Below are 16,441 nucleotides of genomic sequence, written 5' to 3'. Positions count from 1 at the left end.
AACAAATTTTGGTTTCATATTGAAAAATTATTAAAAACTCAAAAACCATATTTCTTTTTTTTTTTAACGCTGATTTATTAGGATATTACAATTATAAGAAAGATTACATAGACGATTAGACAACCGACAATCGTACATGCCTTATGAAGATCTATGTCTAACTGTATCACCAAAGCCACCTTGTGAAGATCCAAACCTGACCAGGTTTACTTGCACCATGCTGAAGATCCATTGTAAGTCTTTCCTCTGTAGCCTGCATAATTGTTTACTCTGGGAATTGAAACCTGGACCTGCTGGTGTTGAATCATTAATAAACTCTTAGTTAAACCACTGGAGTAAAGGGACTTCTACAACCAGATTCCCTATTTTTAAGGAAAACTACTTTGTCAAAATTTTGAATGGCATAAAACAGATTTTTGAAGAAACTAAAACCAAAAACCATAAACAACCAACATCTCAACTTTGCAAAACACAAACCAGACTAAACTAAGGTGATGATTGTATGGATGAATTTTAAATTTTAAATTTTAGATTTTGGTTTTTGGTTTTTGGGTTTTAGGTTTAGGATTTTGGATTTTGAATTTTGAATTTAATTTTTAGTTTTTGATTTTATAGTAGATTTTAGCTTTTAGAAAAACACAAATGGTGATTTTAGTTTTTGGTTTGAAAATTAATAAAATATTTATTTGAATATTTGGTTTTTGATTTTGTTGTAGATTAGTTTTTAGAAAAACTTGACTAGTGATCTTTTAGTTTTTAATTTCACTATACTTAATTATTTTTTGAAGTTGAAATAATATATAATATAAACTATTACTTACTATGAAAACAAAAAATATACAAAATATTACTCCATCCGTTACATTTATATGTCGTTCTAGGTTTTTCACAAAGATTAAGAAAATTAATAAATTTTATTTTTACCCCTAATTAATACATTTTTTATTTGATTATATCATTTTTTAGATCTTCTGAAATTCATGTTTAACTTTTACAAGCATGCATAACTTCTTAATGGAAGTTACTTACTCATTCTTGACCATGAATCATGCACTTGAGTAATTCTAATAAGCTTATATTTTTTGGAATAAAAAGTTATAATTTTTGGATGAAATAAGAGATAAAATGAAATAGAAATGGTTTGTGTGTAAAAATGAAGATATGAAGATGTATATGTTGATTTTAGGTGCATTTAGAGCTTGAAATTGGTTGTTCATTGTGTTTGATATTTTGATGACAATGACAATGTTGTAAATAAATGAGGAAGATGATGATGAATGTGTAAAACACTCATTTTTGAAAAAAATAATAATAATAATTGCATTTTCGTGAATAACTCGAACTTCTAAGGTGAATATGGCAAACGAAAGTTTCATAAAAACATGAGTCATTTTTTGTGTTTGACTTCAAATTTTGAGTCATATTTGAAAAAAAATGTTATCAAATCTTTATTATTGAAAATCATTAATTATCATATATATGTTAATCATATTAGATAATTTCGTAACTTTTATTTAAAGAATAATAGTTTTTTGTACACTATTAATCAATTTAATAGTTAGTTTAATAAAAGTATAATATATGTTTAGATGAACCAACCTAATTTTTTAAAAATTCTAAAAATCTTCGTAGTGATAACACGTGGCTACTTCAAATATTGTAATGCCTCTGAATTAATATATAAGAGATTATATAGTTAAAAATATACATATTTATTTAATTAAAAATTAAATAAAAGATTTAAACTCTGGTTGGAAAGGCCTGACCATTGACCGAATTACGATGTCTATTAATGTCTGATCTAGTTTTTAAAACATTGGGTTTTATAGTCAATAAAACAAAATTGATGTTATACAAATGTTTCAATTTCCTTTAAAAAAATGTAAACTGGAAAGAAAAATTCAATAAACAGAATCCCCAGCGGAAAAGGAGGTTAAATCGTTACTTGTGTTTTGATCAAAAGAAAAAAATCGTTACTTTTGTAGTATGCAAGAAAATATAGGTTCGGCCACAAATGTGAAAAACTCAAAACCCTCTTCCCCTTGAGTTGTCCGCGTCTTCCTTGGGAGATACAAAACCCTTCTTCTTATTTTGGGATCGAATCAACAAGAGAAACAATGATGACGTCTCATCTTCCCGCAGAGTTAGTAGAATAAATACTATCTAGGGTTCCAGCCACATCTCTGAGGCAATGGGATATATTTGCAAACTATGGAACGCTTTATTCCAAGACCAAAGATTCACTGAGAATGATGCAGCGGCATCTTTGCAAACTGGCGCCAGTATGATAATTTAAATTATCATCCTTATCTTCAAGTTTTCTTTTTCTATTAGGTTATGGTTTTGATGTTTTTCCTTTTCCTAATCTATATCGCTTTCCTTATTTTCGATAGCTTATGATTTTGTATTCACTATATAATAAGAGCTAAAACCTCTCTTATGGGAACGTTTTGATTTTAATAAGAAGAGCTTTGCTTTTATCCCTTGTTTGATTCGATTCAATTCATCAAAACATGAAGTTGGTCTCAAGAAACTATCGAAAGAAACTCTTGATCGATCCAAGAACAGGTCTCAAAGAACCCTAAATTCTTAGATCGACCGTTTACCCATTCGTACGCTGCACCAGGTTGGTATCAGAGCTCTGCTACGCTCCGAAACTTTCTCAACCGCTACGATGGTTCGGAAAACTCGTTCTCAGCAATATCAAGCTGATGATGATTTCCCCACTACACAGCAATCTGTTAATGATCTGCAACAACAAGTCGCAAATCTCACCGCCGCAGTAGCTGCTTTGGCAACTCAACACGCCGCACCAGCTATGCCCCGCCGCCGTAACGACCAGCTTTCTAACCGGAAAGATTCCGATAATGAAGCCAATCCCTTTGCCCCGCTCCGCCAACAAAACCCTTGACGTCGCAACAACAACAATTCCGAGTCCGATTCAGATACCGACGATGAACCACGTAACCTTACATGGAAATCGAGTTTCAAACTTGAAATCCCGGAGTTCAAGGGTTCCAACATAGCCGAAGAGCTCCTTGATTGGTTTGTAACCGTAGAAGAAATTCTCGAATTCAAACAAGTTCCAGTCGATCAATGTGTACCTCTTGTTGCAATCCGTTTCCGCGATCGAGCAGCAGCATGGTGGTCGCAGAGCAAGACGACTCGAGCTCGCCATGGCAAATCCAAAATCTCAACTTGGGATAAACTCAAGCGTGAGATGAATTTTTTTTTTTGCCATATAATTACGATCAACTCATATTTCAGAAATTCCAGAATTTAAGGCAAGGATCAAGATCCGTTGACGATTACGCAACTGAATTTTTCTTGATGATTAATCGCGTGGAGACTCAGGATTCAGAACAGCAACTGGTTATGAGATTTGTCGGAGGACTACGTCAGCAAATACAATTTACCCTGAACTTATTTTGAACTCAGACAATTTCAGAAGCTCATCAGCACGTCATCACTATTGAAGCACAGTCGTGTACAGGTTTCCAAGCTTGGGGAACAAATCGACAAACTAGATCAAACACTGCAGCTGCAACGACCAATGCAACGGACAATACAACAAATAAAACAGAGACTGCCATAGTTCTGGTTGATCCGCAGAAACAAAACCGCCTGGGTGGCCTTCGATGTTATTCTTGTGGTGAGACTGGTCACCGTCAGTCGGCCTGCCCAAACAAAGCACGACGTGGCCTACTCCTCGACGACCAGAACATCGACAATGAAGAACCCATCTACGACGAAGACGATCAAGATGAAACAGAGGAACTTCATGCTGACTCTGGTCCGTTACTGATGCTTCGACGCTCATGCTTAGCCCCGCATAGTATTTCGAAAAACCCTTAACGGAACAACCTGTTTCACTCCAAGTGCACTATCAACGGCAAAGTATGCAATTTCATCATTGATTCTGGAAGCTCTGAGAATGTAATATCCTCTGGCGCAGTTAAGAAGCTCGCATGGTTACAGCAACACACCGACTTATTTATTACAAAGCGAACGATGGTGTCCTTTTCAGTTGGAGATGCTTATCACGATAAGACTTATTGTGATATTGTCCCAATGGATGCTTGCCACCTGCTCCTAGGACGACCTTGGGAGTCGGATCGACGGGTAACTCACGATGGTTTCCTTAACACTTACAGCTTTCGATTTAACAATCGAAATTTTGTTTTAAAACCTTCACCATCCGCCTCTCTCGCCACAACTCCCACAACTTCAACATCAACAAATCCGACAACCTCACCTATCCTTCTCCTGCAACGTACACCATTCGAAAGTTTAATGCGCGAGATAGGAATGGTTATACTTCTGGTGCTCTCTCCAACATCACAGACGGTTTCTTCGACACAACCACAACTCGACAACATCCTCACCGAGTTCGCAGACGTCTTCCCTAATGACATCCCGTCCGGCTTACCACCATTGCGGGATATACAACACCGCATAGACCTCGTACCCGACGCCTCATTACCTAACTGTTCCCACTACCGATTAAGTCCATCGGAACACGAAGAACTTCGTCGTCAAGTGGAGGAACTTTAAAAAAAGGGTTTCTTACGCGAGAGCTTAAGTCCTTGTGCTGTCCCCGCCTTACTCATTCCTAAAAAGGATGGAACTTGGCGGATGTGTGTGGATAGTCGCGCTATTAACAAGATTACAGTACGCTACAGATTTCCTATTCCGCGTCTTGACGACTTACTGGACCAAATTGGTTCTGCATCCATCTTCTCCAAGTTGGATTTACGAAGTGGCTACCATCAGATTCGAATTCTCCTTGGTGACGAATGGAAGACTGCATTCAAGACACGGGAAGGTTTATTTGAATGGACAGTGATGCCTTTCGGTCTTTCTAACGCTCCGAGTACATTCATGCATGTCATGAACCAGGCATTACGACCGTTTATTGGCAAATTCGTGGTAGTTTATTTCGATGATATCCTCATCTTTAGCTCCTCCTAAGCAGAGCATGTTGGACATCTGCGTGACATCTTGTTCGTACTTCGCCGTGATCAGTTTTTCTCTACAAGGAAGAAGTGTGCGTTTGGTGTCTCAGAAGTCCACTTCCTTGGGTATATTTTCTCCACTCAGGGCTTATCAGTCGATCCAAGCAAAGTTGAAGCAATACGCTCTTGGCCTACTCCAACGACAATTACTGAAACTCGCAGTTTTCACGGTCTCGCTTCATTCTACCGCCGTTTTGTCTCTCAATTCAGTAGCCTTATGTCACCTATCACTGATTGCATACGAGAAGGTAAATTCTCTTGGACAACAGCAGCCGATCGTGCGTTTCACATTATCAAGGAGAAGCTTTGTTCAACGCCTATCTTGGCTCTTCCCAACTTCACCGAGGTCTTTGAACTCCATACGGATGCTTCCAAGACAGGCATAGGCGCAATTTTAAGTCAGCATAATCGCCCTATTGCTTTATTCAATGAGAAATTGTCAAACTCTCGTCTTCGCTACAGCACATATGACGTTGAGTTTTATGCCATCATCCAAGCTATCAAGCATTGGCGTCATTACCTCTTTCATCGCGAGTTCGTTTTGTATAATGACCATGATTCTTTAAAACATCTCAATACACAAGATAAAGTCTCGTCGCGCCATGCTTCTTGGATAGCTTACCTCCAGCAATTTACTTTTGTCATCAAGCATACCTCAGGGTCGTCGAACCGAGTCGCAGATGCACTAAGCCGAAGGCATTCTTTACTCGCCACAATGCACACGACCGTCCCCGGTTTCAGTTCTTTCGTAGATCTCTACGAGAGTGATCCCTTCTTTGGGAAGGTTTACGCTGATACTACTGCAGGCCTTCCAACGCCTTATACGCTCTGCGATGGATTCCTCTTTCGCGACAATAGGCTTTGTATCCCAGATTGTAGCTTGCGCCTTAAGTTGATTTCTGAGTTGCACCACGAGGGACATGTCGGCCGCGATCGAACCCTTCACCTGATCGCTACCTCTACTTTTGGCCTTCACTACAGCGTGATGTGGAGCGCTTTGTCGAACGGTGTGTTACCTGTCAGAAAGCCAAAGGCCATGCGACTAATGCCGGTTTGTACATGCCTTTGCTGATTCCAACTCAACCATGGACATATATCAGCATGGATTTTGTGGTCGCGTACTCAACGTGGCTTTGATTCCATCTCCGTCATTGTCGATTGTTTTTCCAAGATGGTCCATTTTATTCCGTGCAAGAAGACGACATATGCTCTACAGGTTGCTACGCTTTTCTTTCGAGAAGTTTATCGTTTACACGGTCTTCCTTCATCGATCATTTCTGATCGTGACTCACGCTTTCTTGGTCACTTCTGGCGTTCTCTTTGGAAGTTGCTTGACACCAGCCTGGATATGAGCTCCGCATATCATCCTCAAACTGATGGCCAGACAGAGGTTGTTAACCGATCCCTTGGCAATCTCCTACGTTGTTTAGTAGGTGATGCTGTCAAGACTTGGGATTCTCGCCTACCACAGGTGGAATTTGCTCATAACCGTTGTGTCAATTGAAGCTCGGGTTTAAGTCCTTTTCAGGTGATATATGGCATACTCCCGCATACTCCATTTGATCTTTCTTCCCTTCCAGATCGTATCCGAATACATGGCGATGCATCTGTTTTTGTCGATATTATCCTTGACATGCATGCTACAACTACCCAACGACTTGAAGCCTCGGCCGTAAAGTACAATTCTACAGCTGATTCACATCGACGACGTCTGGTATTTGATATTGGTTACTTGGTGTGGGTTCATTTAACTCGTGATCGCTTGCCTGCACGAACCTATAACAAGCTCAAGTCCAAGAAAATCGGGCCAGTGGAAATTGTGGAAAGGATCAACGACAATGTTTATCGTCTTAAGCTCCCTGCGGACATCACTACCTCTGATGTCTTTAACGTCCGCTATCTCATGAAGTTTGTTCCTCCGGACACGCCGATTAGAGGTCGAATCCTACTCACCCAGGGGGACCTGATGCAGCGGCATCCTTGCAAACTGGCGCCAGTATGATAATTTGAATTATCATCCTTATCTTCAAGTTTCCTTTTCCTATTAGGTTATGGTTTTGGTGTTTTTCCTTTTCCTAAATCTATATTGCTTTCCTTATTTTCGATAGCTTATGATTTAGTATTCAGTATATAAGAAGAGCTAAAACCTCTCTTATGGGGACGTTTTGATTTTAATAAGAAGAGCTTTGTTTTTATCCCTTGTTTGATTCGATTCAATTCATCAAAACAGGAAGTTGGTCTCAAGAAGCTATCGAAAGAAACTCTTGATTGATCCAAGAACAGGTCTCGAAGAACCCTAAATTCTTAGATCGAGCGTTCACCCATTCTTACGCCGCCAGAGAAGCACCTTGGTAACGCTCCAAAGCAATCTCATGTTCTCATGTTGAAAGAACATAGGATTTATTTGACGAGTGTAGATCTAAACTTTGTTCCTCCATCTATTGAATTTAGCGATGCACTTAGTCTAAAGGATTATAACAATTCAGAAGTTGCCGATATAGTAACAGTTATTCACTGCGATGGTTTGTTGTTATGCACCACCACGGAGGGTGAACTCGTGGTTTGGAACCCTTGTTTAGGGGAAACAAGGTGGATCAAACACAACGATGGTCGCAGGTGTTTCCGTCCAAAGGCTATTTTTACTTTAGGATACGAAAACAACCAATCTTGCCGCTGCTACAAAATTATGATGCTTTTGGATTGGTACGATATAGGCGGCGAGTACGACCAAGATGGTGAATTTGAAATCTATGATTTTAACTCTAATACGTGGAGATTTATTAATTCTCGGAACTGCATCTTTAACAAGTCTGAGGGTGTGACTTTGAATGGAAATAATTACTGGATTAACATAGGCTACTTACTCAGTTTTGATTTTACAAGAGAGAGATTTAAACGTTGGTATTTTCCTCTCACATCTCAGGACTGTAGGTATATGGCTCTGCCAGTTGTTAGAGAAGAACTCTCAGTGTTACATTGGAGCATCGGCTCATCAAAGATGGAGATATGGGTAACCAATTAAATTGATACTTGTGAAGCAGATTTGTCATGGAGCAAATCTTTCTCATTGGACTATGGTTTTGATGTTTACACGAGTTTTCTAATAGACGGGGATAAGAAAGTGGCCTTGTATGATTCACGTTTTGGGGGAAGCATGAGCGGGGTATGTACTATTGGAGAGGAAGATGAATATTACACAGAAATCCCTTTTGTAGGAGCACGTTTTCATCGTCATCCTATTTTCATTTATGTTCCAAGTTTGGTTCAGATTCAGCAAGATAATATTGAATCAGATGTTTCTGGTAAAAGTAGTAGTGATGGTGAAATGCGGCATAATGACGGCCAGTTTTCACAAGAGATTGGTATCATGATGTCCGAAGCAGATGAATGGTACTGGCGGGAGATAGAGTGCACTGATTTTAGCAGTCGTCGTGGAAGCCGTCGACGTCGTGGGTGGAAGACGAGGTGTGTTACCTTGTGACACATGGTGAACTCTCCTGATATATATCCACCCGTTAAATCCTTTTCTATCTGGTGGGAAAGCCAGGTGTGCTCTCTTCATTATATCTTATTGTATAATCACAGTTTCTATTATCAAAAATGAACTCTTTGGGACTCTAGGGATGATTGGTTGAACTTTGGCGGTAATATGGCAGTTTTTATTAAACCTTTTAAATTTTACAATCAACAAGGAACGCTTTGGGACATTGGACTGTGACTGTAAAATTTGAGTTGTAGATTAGTTGATCGTAGTTGCAACTTTATTATTGTTGATTTTATTTTTTTGCTTTAATTAAATTGATTGTAGATATACGTTTTTAAGTGAAGATATTTTTAAATAAAATATGTAAAGTATATGATTTATATATAATATTATTACTTTTACAATCAAAATAAGTTATATTAATAAATAAATCATATATTTTCAAAATTTACTATTATTTAATTTAATTAATAAATAGCGTTTTAAGTTTTTAAATTAAATAATTTTAAAATGTATTCAAAAGTAAATAAAAATTATTAAAATTTTAGTAAAATTAATATCTAAATAGTAATAAATTTTATCTACGATTATCTAATTTATTTGATATTATAGATTTTTTTTTTTGAATGAATGTAAAATTATATTCAGTCAAAACTGTGTTACATCTAGTGCTTCTGTTTTTATTTATATACTCAATCAACTAAAATAAAAGAAATCTTATATTTTCTATGTTGGATTTGGAACTTGCCTTGTTCCAAACCAAGTGCGTAAACTCCTTTCCAAGTATGCATGACCCGTGGCTTTGACAGCAAGAAGGTGAAGCCTTATCGTTTTGTCGATAAGCTTACTCAGTATGGCAGCCGCTTTTGGTTCCTCTCCATGCCTTCTACCATTTCTTTCTCTCCAAATGCTATGGACTGCAACCTGAAGAGAGTATCTGATAAGAAACATTTATGTTGGAGGGTAGCTTCTACCAGAAACCATTTCCCCAATATCATCCCAGTCAGTGGTGAAATCATCCTTAAGAAGCCCTTTCACCAGAGATTCCCACACTTCAGTCGAGTAAGGGCACTGAAAGAAGAGATATTGGCATGTCTCTTGAACTCCCTGACACAGAGCACACTCTATGTTCACAGAGACATTCCAAGCTTGCATTTTGTCTCCCGTTTGCAATATGTTCCTTCTCGCAATCCATAACATGAAAGAGTATTTTGGAGTAGACTGAGGGAACTATATACCTTGACTCCAAGCGCAAGTTTGATGCTCACTTCGCACTTGTTGCCAGGTCTTCTTTGAAGAGAACTTACTCACAAATTTCCCTTCACCCCACTTCCAAAGCTTAACATCATCTTTATCATCTAACCCTCCAACACGCAGCCTATCAATCTCATCTTCTATATCATTGAGAATACTCTGTCTGTGCCTCCGCCATCGATGATTTGATATAACATCTGCCATCGTAGCGTTGTTTGCTATGCCCAGGGCCATAACGCCTCGATCACCTACCACCTCCTTAAGACACCCAATCTGAGACCATACTTCATGCCAGAATGAGGTATGACTTCCATTACCGACCTCAACCTGTATAAATTCCCTTGCAATACTCCTCATCTTCAGTAGCTTTTTCCACATCCAAGATCCCAAGTTTGTGTTAACTGAGATCGACCAAAAAGACCCCTTCCTTATCAAGTAGCAATGGATCCATTTGACCCACAAGGAAGAGCGCGACGATGCTATTCTCCATATAAGCTTCAAGCAGTGAACATTATTTACTTCCTTTAAGGGTCTAATGCCCAAGCCGCCCTCATTCCTTGGTAGACAAATGTCTTGCCAGCTAACTTTTGCTTTCGTGGTTTTAAGATCCGGTCCAGACCACAAGAAGGCTGCGCAGAGTCGCTCTATCTCTTTCAGGCAGCTACTTGGTAATCTGAAAGCAGCTAGCCAAAAGTTTGCAAGACTCATAATGACTGAGTTGATCAGTTGAAGCCGACCATCGTGTGAGAGGAAACGACCAGTCCATGAACTCATTCTTTTCCTGATCTTTTTCACTAAAGGCATGTAGTCATTTACAGTCATCCTCTTGGTAAGTAGAGGAAGACCTAAGTACCGTACCGGCAATTGACCTGAAGCAAAAGGAAAGCATGATAGAATTTCTGATTCCTGCTCTCCAGTAGTACCAGCCATGTAGAGAGTTGACTTTTCCAAGCTGATCTTCTGCCCTGACATCACAGCAAAAGCTTCAAACATCCCAAGAATACCTTCAATGGAGATTTTTGTACCATCGGTGAAGACTAACAGGTCATCCGCAAAGCACAGGTGAGTCAAGAGGATGTTCTGGCACCGAGGATGATAGCCTATCTCTTTCCTAGCTGCGGCCATGTCTAGCATGTGAGATAGCACATTCATGCATATGACAAATAGATAAGGCGAGAGTGCACATCCTTTCCTCAACCCTCTTTTGCTCTGAAAAAACCCAGCCAATTCTCCGTTGATCTGAACTGAGAAGGACGGCGTGCACACAAACAGCTCAATCCAGTGTATGAAAGGCTCCGGCATGTTTAGTAGAAATGGCCAATGAACAGAATCAAAGGCTTTTGCGATGTCAATTTTCATTGAGCATCTGGGAAATATGTCCTCTTTGTGATAGTCCTTGACGATTTCAGTAGCTAGAAGGAGATTCTCTACTAATAATCGATCCTTCACGAATGCTGACTGATTGTAGGTGATGCAATGAGGGAGCGTTCCCTTGAGCCGATTGGCGATTATCTTAGAGATTACCTTGTATAGGACGTTGCAACAGGCTCTGGGTCTGTAGTCTCTCATCTCCATCGCATCATCTTTCTTGGGGAACAAAGCAAGTATTGTGGTGTTGAGCCCCTTCGGTAAGAACCCCTTGCTGAAAAAAGAAAGCACCGCAGTGGTAAAATCCTTTGAAATAATACTCCAAGAAGTCTTGAAGAACTCTGCAGTGAACCCATCAGGCCCCGGGGACTTTTCCTTAGGCATCCCAAATAATACATCTCTAATTTCCGCATCTGTAACCGGCTTGACAAGCGCATTCTTTTCTTCCTCCGAGCATCGGTATTGTATGATATGCTTCATCTCTTCCACTGTTTTCCCTTGCAGTCCTTCAGGTACATGTGAGAGGAACTCAGTAAAGAATCTCTCGGCTTCTTTCTTTATGTCTTCTTGAGAGCTGACCACTTGCCCTGATGGACATCTTATTTCTCTTATTGCATTCCTTGCCTCCCTTATCTTGACAGCATTGTGGAAAACTTTGTTATTTTTGTTATTATAGATATTTTTTCACTTTATAGATTCTAAAGTTTAAATAATGGAAGTGATTGGTTGGATTTAACTTAGTAATTTGACTTTAAAATTTTAAAATCTCTAGCCAATCATGTCGTAACTTTAGTTTTCAAAGTTAAAACCTACATCAAAACCTTACAAACTTTTACCAATGTAAATGTGGATTTATTTTTACAAGATACATCAAATAAAATAACACTTTTTTAATTTTTTTTAGACAAATATACTATATATGAATGAAATTGTCCTAATATCTATAATATAAAAAACGAGGGGAAAGGAGAGAACAAAGGGGATTTTTTTTGTCTATATAAAAGAGAATATTAGTTCGGTGAAACATGTAAAACCAATGTTTTGAAAACCGGATCAGATACCGATTCAGTATAGTTACTGGTTGACTAGTTTGAGCCGGTGGAACCGGATTTTCTATTTTTAAAAAATTAAACATATATAATCATATAATTACATTATATGAACCTATAAAGTAGCTTTACATATAATATGTTTTTTTTTTGTCAAACACATATAATATGTTTATATGTTCTCTTTTACTAACTAGAAAAATAAATAATAAACATAAATCTAACTATATCTACACTAAACAAGTGAATATTATGTAAATTAAAATTGATAAAACTAAACGATTAACCGTTTAAAGTACCGTATTTATCTATCTTAGTTGAAGTAACAATATGAACTAATCCTTAAAATAATTTTTTAATTGCACCTAATCCTATTAGAGCATGATTCATGGGTGGTTCTTAGGGTGGAGTTCTTAACGGAATTTAAGAAACCGTCTCTTAACTTTTAACTAAAAAAACTAAGAACCGGCTCTTAACGGAATTTTGGTTTCTAGCATAAGTCTCTTCAAAGCTATCAGTTCTTATCATGAGTATATAGAGTTTTGCTTACCTTTTTGATGAAGCATACACGACCGCTTCTCGACCACTTTCTCGCCTTGAGTTGCCTTTCGCCATTTTAAACTAGCCAATACATCATCTCGTTGGTTCAAAAACATACGTTGTGATGAAAGAGAGTACATATTTATTAGTTTCTTGCATCATTTTGTGAAGAAACCGTTGACATGGCAAAGCCTAACAATTCATCAAAACGATTTCATGTCATCTATTCCATTCACGTACATTCATCAAGAGTAATTCATTGTATCTGTTGTCTTTTGCCGGCTCATCCTCTATACCTCCAAAAATCTCTTTAGTCACTCCTTACACATCCTATCATTACCCTTTTCAGACAAGTTTGTCCTCAATCTTTACAAGAAAAATTGCCATGCTAATCTCCAAGAAATTGGTTGGCATCAAAGCTATCATAGATGAGGATTCTAGTCAAAGTTATACGAAGCTCAAAATTTGCAGTCTCCGTTTGGTCTTAGCAACAAGATGATTAGTTGTTACCCGTAGGAATTTTTTTTTTTTTTTCAGAGAAGAGAGCTTGGAATATGCAAGTGATCGTTGGAGAGAAAGCCTCTGGATAAGAAACATCAGTAGATTCAAAATCATCATTGTAGTGAATAAACATGACTTGATGCGTCAGCTTTTTTTCTTTTTTTTTTTAGTATAGTGTGTGAGACTCCGTCTGTATTACTTAGGCCATCTGCATCAGTGAACTCCATGGAGAGTTCACACAGTTTTCGAAAAAAAAAAAATTAAAATAAACTAAAGAAGTGAACCTGTCTCCTGCGGGGTCACTACACTGAACCCGCGATTGGTCCGATTAATTAATTTTTTTTTTTGAAAACAAAAATCAAACAGAAAAAAAAAATAAAAAAAATACTTTGTGAACCCCTTCCATGGGGTTCACTGATGCAGATGCCCTTATAGTTATTCTTAATTATACCTGGAATGTAAATATGCACCTTAGAGCATGTTCAAAGGCAGCTCTTAAGCCTGTCCCTTAACTTAATTAATCATAAAAAAAATGGAAAACACGAAATAAAGCCAAGGGACGTCCCCTAATTAAGTGCTCGAAGACACGGTAGTTTGGGCGACGTGTCACGTCGTTATTGGCTCTCCGAACGGTGAAGTCGTTCTTGTTTCTTTCTCTCTTTCCTTTCTCTTCTCGGTTGCTCCGCAAGAGTGACGACAACGGCGATTCCTCTCTCCCTCTCCGTTGAGCTCGTCGACGTCTCTATGGGTTTCTCTCGTCGACGATGGACAACGGCGAGCTCTTTCTCTCTCTGTCGGTGCTCTCCTCGACGAAAAGGCGATTCCTCTCTCTCTCTCTCTCTGTCTCGGTGATCTCGTCGACGAAACGGCGTTTCCTCTCTCTCCCTCTCCGTTGAGCTCGTCGACGTCTCTATGGGTTTCTCTCGTCGACGATGGACAACGGCGAGCTCTTTCTCTCTCTGTCGGTGCTCTCCTCGACGAAAAGGCGATTCCTCTCTCTCTCTCTCTCTCTCTCTCTCTGTCTCGGTGATCTCGTCGACGAAACGGCGTTTCCTCTCTCTCCCTCTCCGTTGAGCTTGTCGACGTTTCTATGGGTTTCTCTCGTCGACGATGGACAACGGCGAGCTCTTTCTCTCTCTGTCGGTGCTCTCCTCGACGAAAAGGCGATTCCTCTCTCTCTCTCTCTCTCTCTCTCTCTGTCTCGGTGATCTCGTCGACGAAACGGCGTTTCCTCTCTCTCCCTCTCCGTTGAGCTTGTCGACGTTTCTATGGGTTTCTCTCGTCGACGATGGACAACGGCGAGCTCTCTCTCTCTGACGGTGATTGTTTTTCAAGGAAATCGAAAGGTGAAGCGTCAATTTGATTCTTTCAAGTATGCATGTTTTCGATTCAGATACTTTTCTAATTTGTCTTCATTTGTTTTCTGTGGTTGTGTCGTATGGTAGGATCAAGAGGCATGATCCAGGAATGAGGAAGAGGCCTGAAGTGGCATGATCCAGGATTAACCTCTCCCTTTGGCAGAAAAAAACCGCCACGATCGTTCGCAAAAGGTACTTTATCTTTGATCTTTCTAAATGTATAAACGTTTCTTTTTGCTCTGTGGAAGTGAATGTGATTCTAATTAAAGTTTAAAATGTGATTGTGATTTATGTTGCGAAGGTTGATGATTTTATTGCTTGGTTGAAATGAATTTTGAACTAGATAAAGCCCATGTCTCTTGTTGTGTTGAATTGGATGAAGCATTGTTTAATTGAGAATTGTTTGTGATATATGTTCTGTTTCGTTGAAGCATTGTAGACGAGTTTGCTCCTGTAATAAATAGAGTGGTTACTGGTTAGTGTAAGGTAATAAATAGCGCTGGTTAATGGTAGATTAGAGTTGTGGTAGGCAGTAAATATCTTTGGTTATGGGTAGATAGAAAGCAATGGTGTGTTGGTTGTGATAAATGATTCAATAGGATTCTTGAATCTATTTAAAACTTGCCTCCTCCTCCTCTTCATATCACTTCAAAACGCACTCGTCTCTTTCTAGTTCCTCACTTAACTTCTTTTATTTCTCTCTTTCTTGAACGTCCTTGTAATATGGATCCACTCCCTGGAACTTCAAAGTTTGTTGACCTCCTTTATAGTCAACAAACTGTTTCCTTTGGCAACTTTGAAGATAATGCAACACTATCTTCAACACAGGTTCCATTCCGAGGCAGTGTAGGAACCGAAGCTTCAAACTTTGATGGAGACAGTGCCGCTGGGCGTACAGAACGTCGAAAGTGGACACCAACAGATGATGTTGTCCTGATATTGATGTTGTCCTGATCAGCTCGTGGTTAAACACAAGCAAGGATCCTGTGGTTGGGAACGAGCAAACATCCTCCAGGTTTTGGAAAAGGTGCTGATTACTTTTCAGTAAGTCCTCTTGTTTCTGGCCTTGAAGAGAGAGAGCCAACACACTGCAAGCAACGATGGCATAGGATCAATGACCTCGTCTCCAAGTTCTGTGGAGCGTATGAAGCGGCTACTAGGGAAAAAACAAGTGGCCAGAATGAAAACGACGTTGTGAAGCTAGATCATCAGATATTTTACAACAACTACCAGAAGAGATTTACACTAGAACACGCTTGGAAGGAGCTAAGGCACGACCAGAAGAAATGATCTACTTATGTCTCTTGTTCTTGTTAATTAAAATGTTTTGTCTGATGTTCTTGTTCTTCTTTTGGCTCTTGTTAATTAAAATGTTCTATCTCATACTCTTGTTCTTATTTATGCAGGTGAGACAGTACACGTTGGGAAACAAGTTTATGAGTCGACGAGACAGAGCTGTTGAGGTCACGAGAGTTATGTTTCTTGGCTTCTTGTTGTCACGAGGGTAGAGGGAGGTCACGGCTTGGATTGTGTAAAGAACTTTAACTTGTTTGTTTTGTATTCTTGCATCACGGGGTGTCTTGTTTGTATTGAGGTCACGGGGTGTCTTGTTTGTATTGAGGTCATGGGATCTCCTGTTTGTTTAGAACTTTTAACTTATAAAATGTTTGTGCTGAGAGCGTAAAGAAATCACCATTCTCTCTTACCATTCTCTATCTCTATAGTCTCATGTTCTTCTCTTCATTCTCTTTGTAAAATAAAAACTGATCATACTCACAATTCTCTACGTTCTCATTCTCTCGGTTCTCTTTGTTCTCTCTTCCTTCTCTTTTTCATCTCACGTTCACACACTCACCTTCTTAAATTTCCTAA

The 16,441-nt window shown here is 39.0% G+C and overlaps 1 pseudogene; it reads left to right on the top strand.

Moving 5' to 3' along the window:
• The first annotated feature begins 2,117 nt into the window (after positions 1 to 2,117).
• Positions 2,118 to 8,496, top strand: LOC106337654 (annotated as a pseudogene).
• Positions 8,497 to 16,441: the final 7,945 nt, after the last annotated feature.

This window comes from Brassica oleracea, chromosome C1 (genome assembly GCF_000695525.1).
Source record: "Brassica oleracea var. oleracea cultivar TO1000 chromosome C1, BOL, whole genome shotgun sequence".
Taxonomy (NCBI): Eukaryota; Viridiplantae; Streptophyta; class Magnoliopsida; order Brassicales; family Brassicaceae; genus Brassica; species Brassica oleracea.
This window is presented reverse-complemented; position numbering and strand designations above follow the sequence as displayed.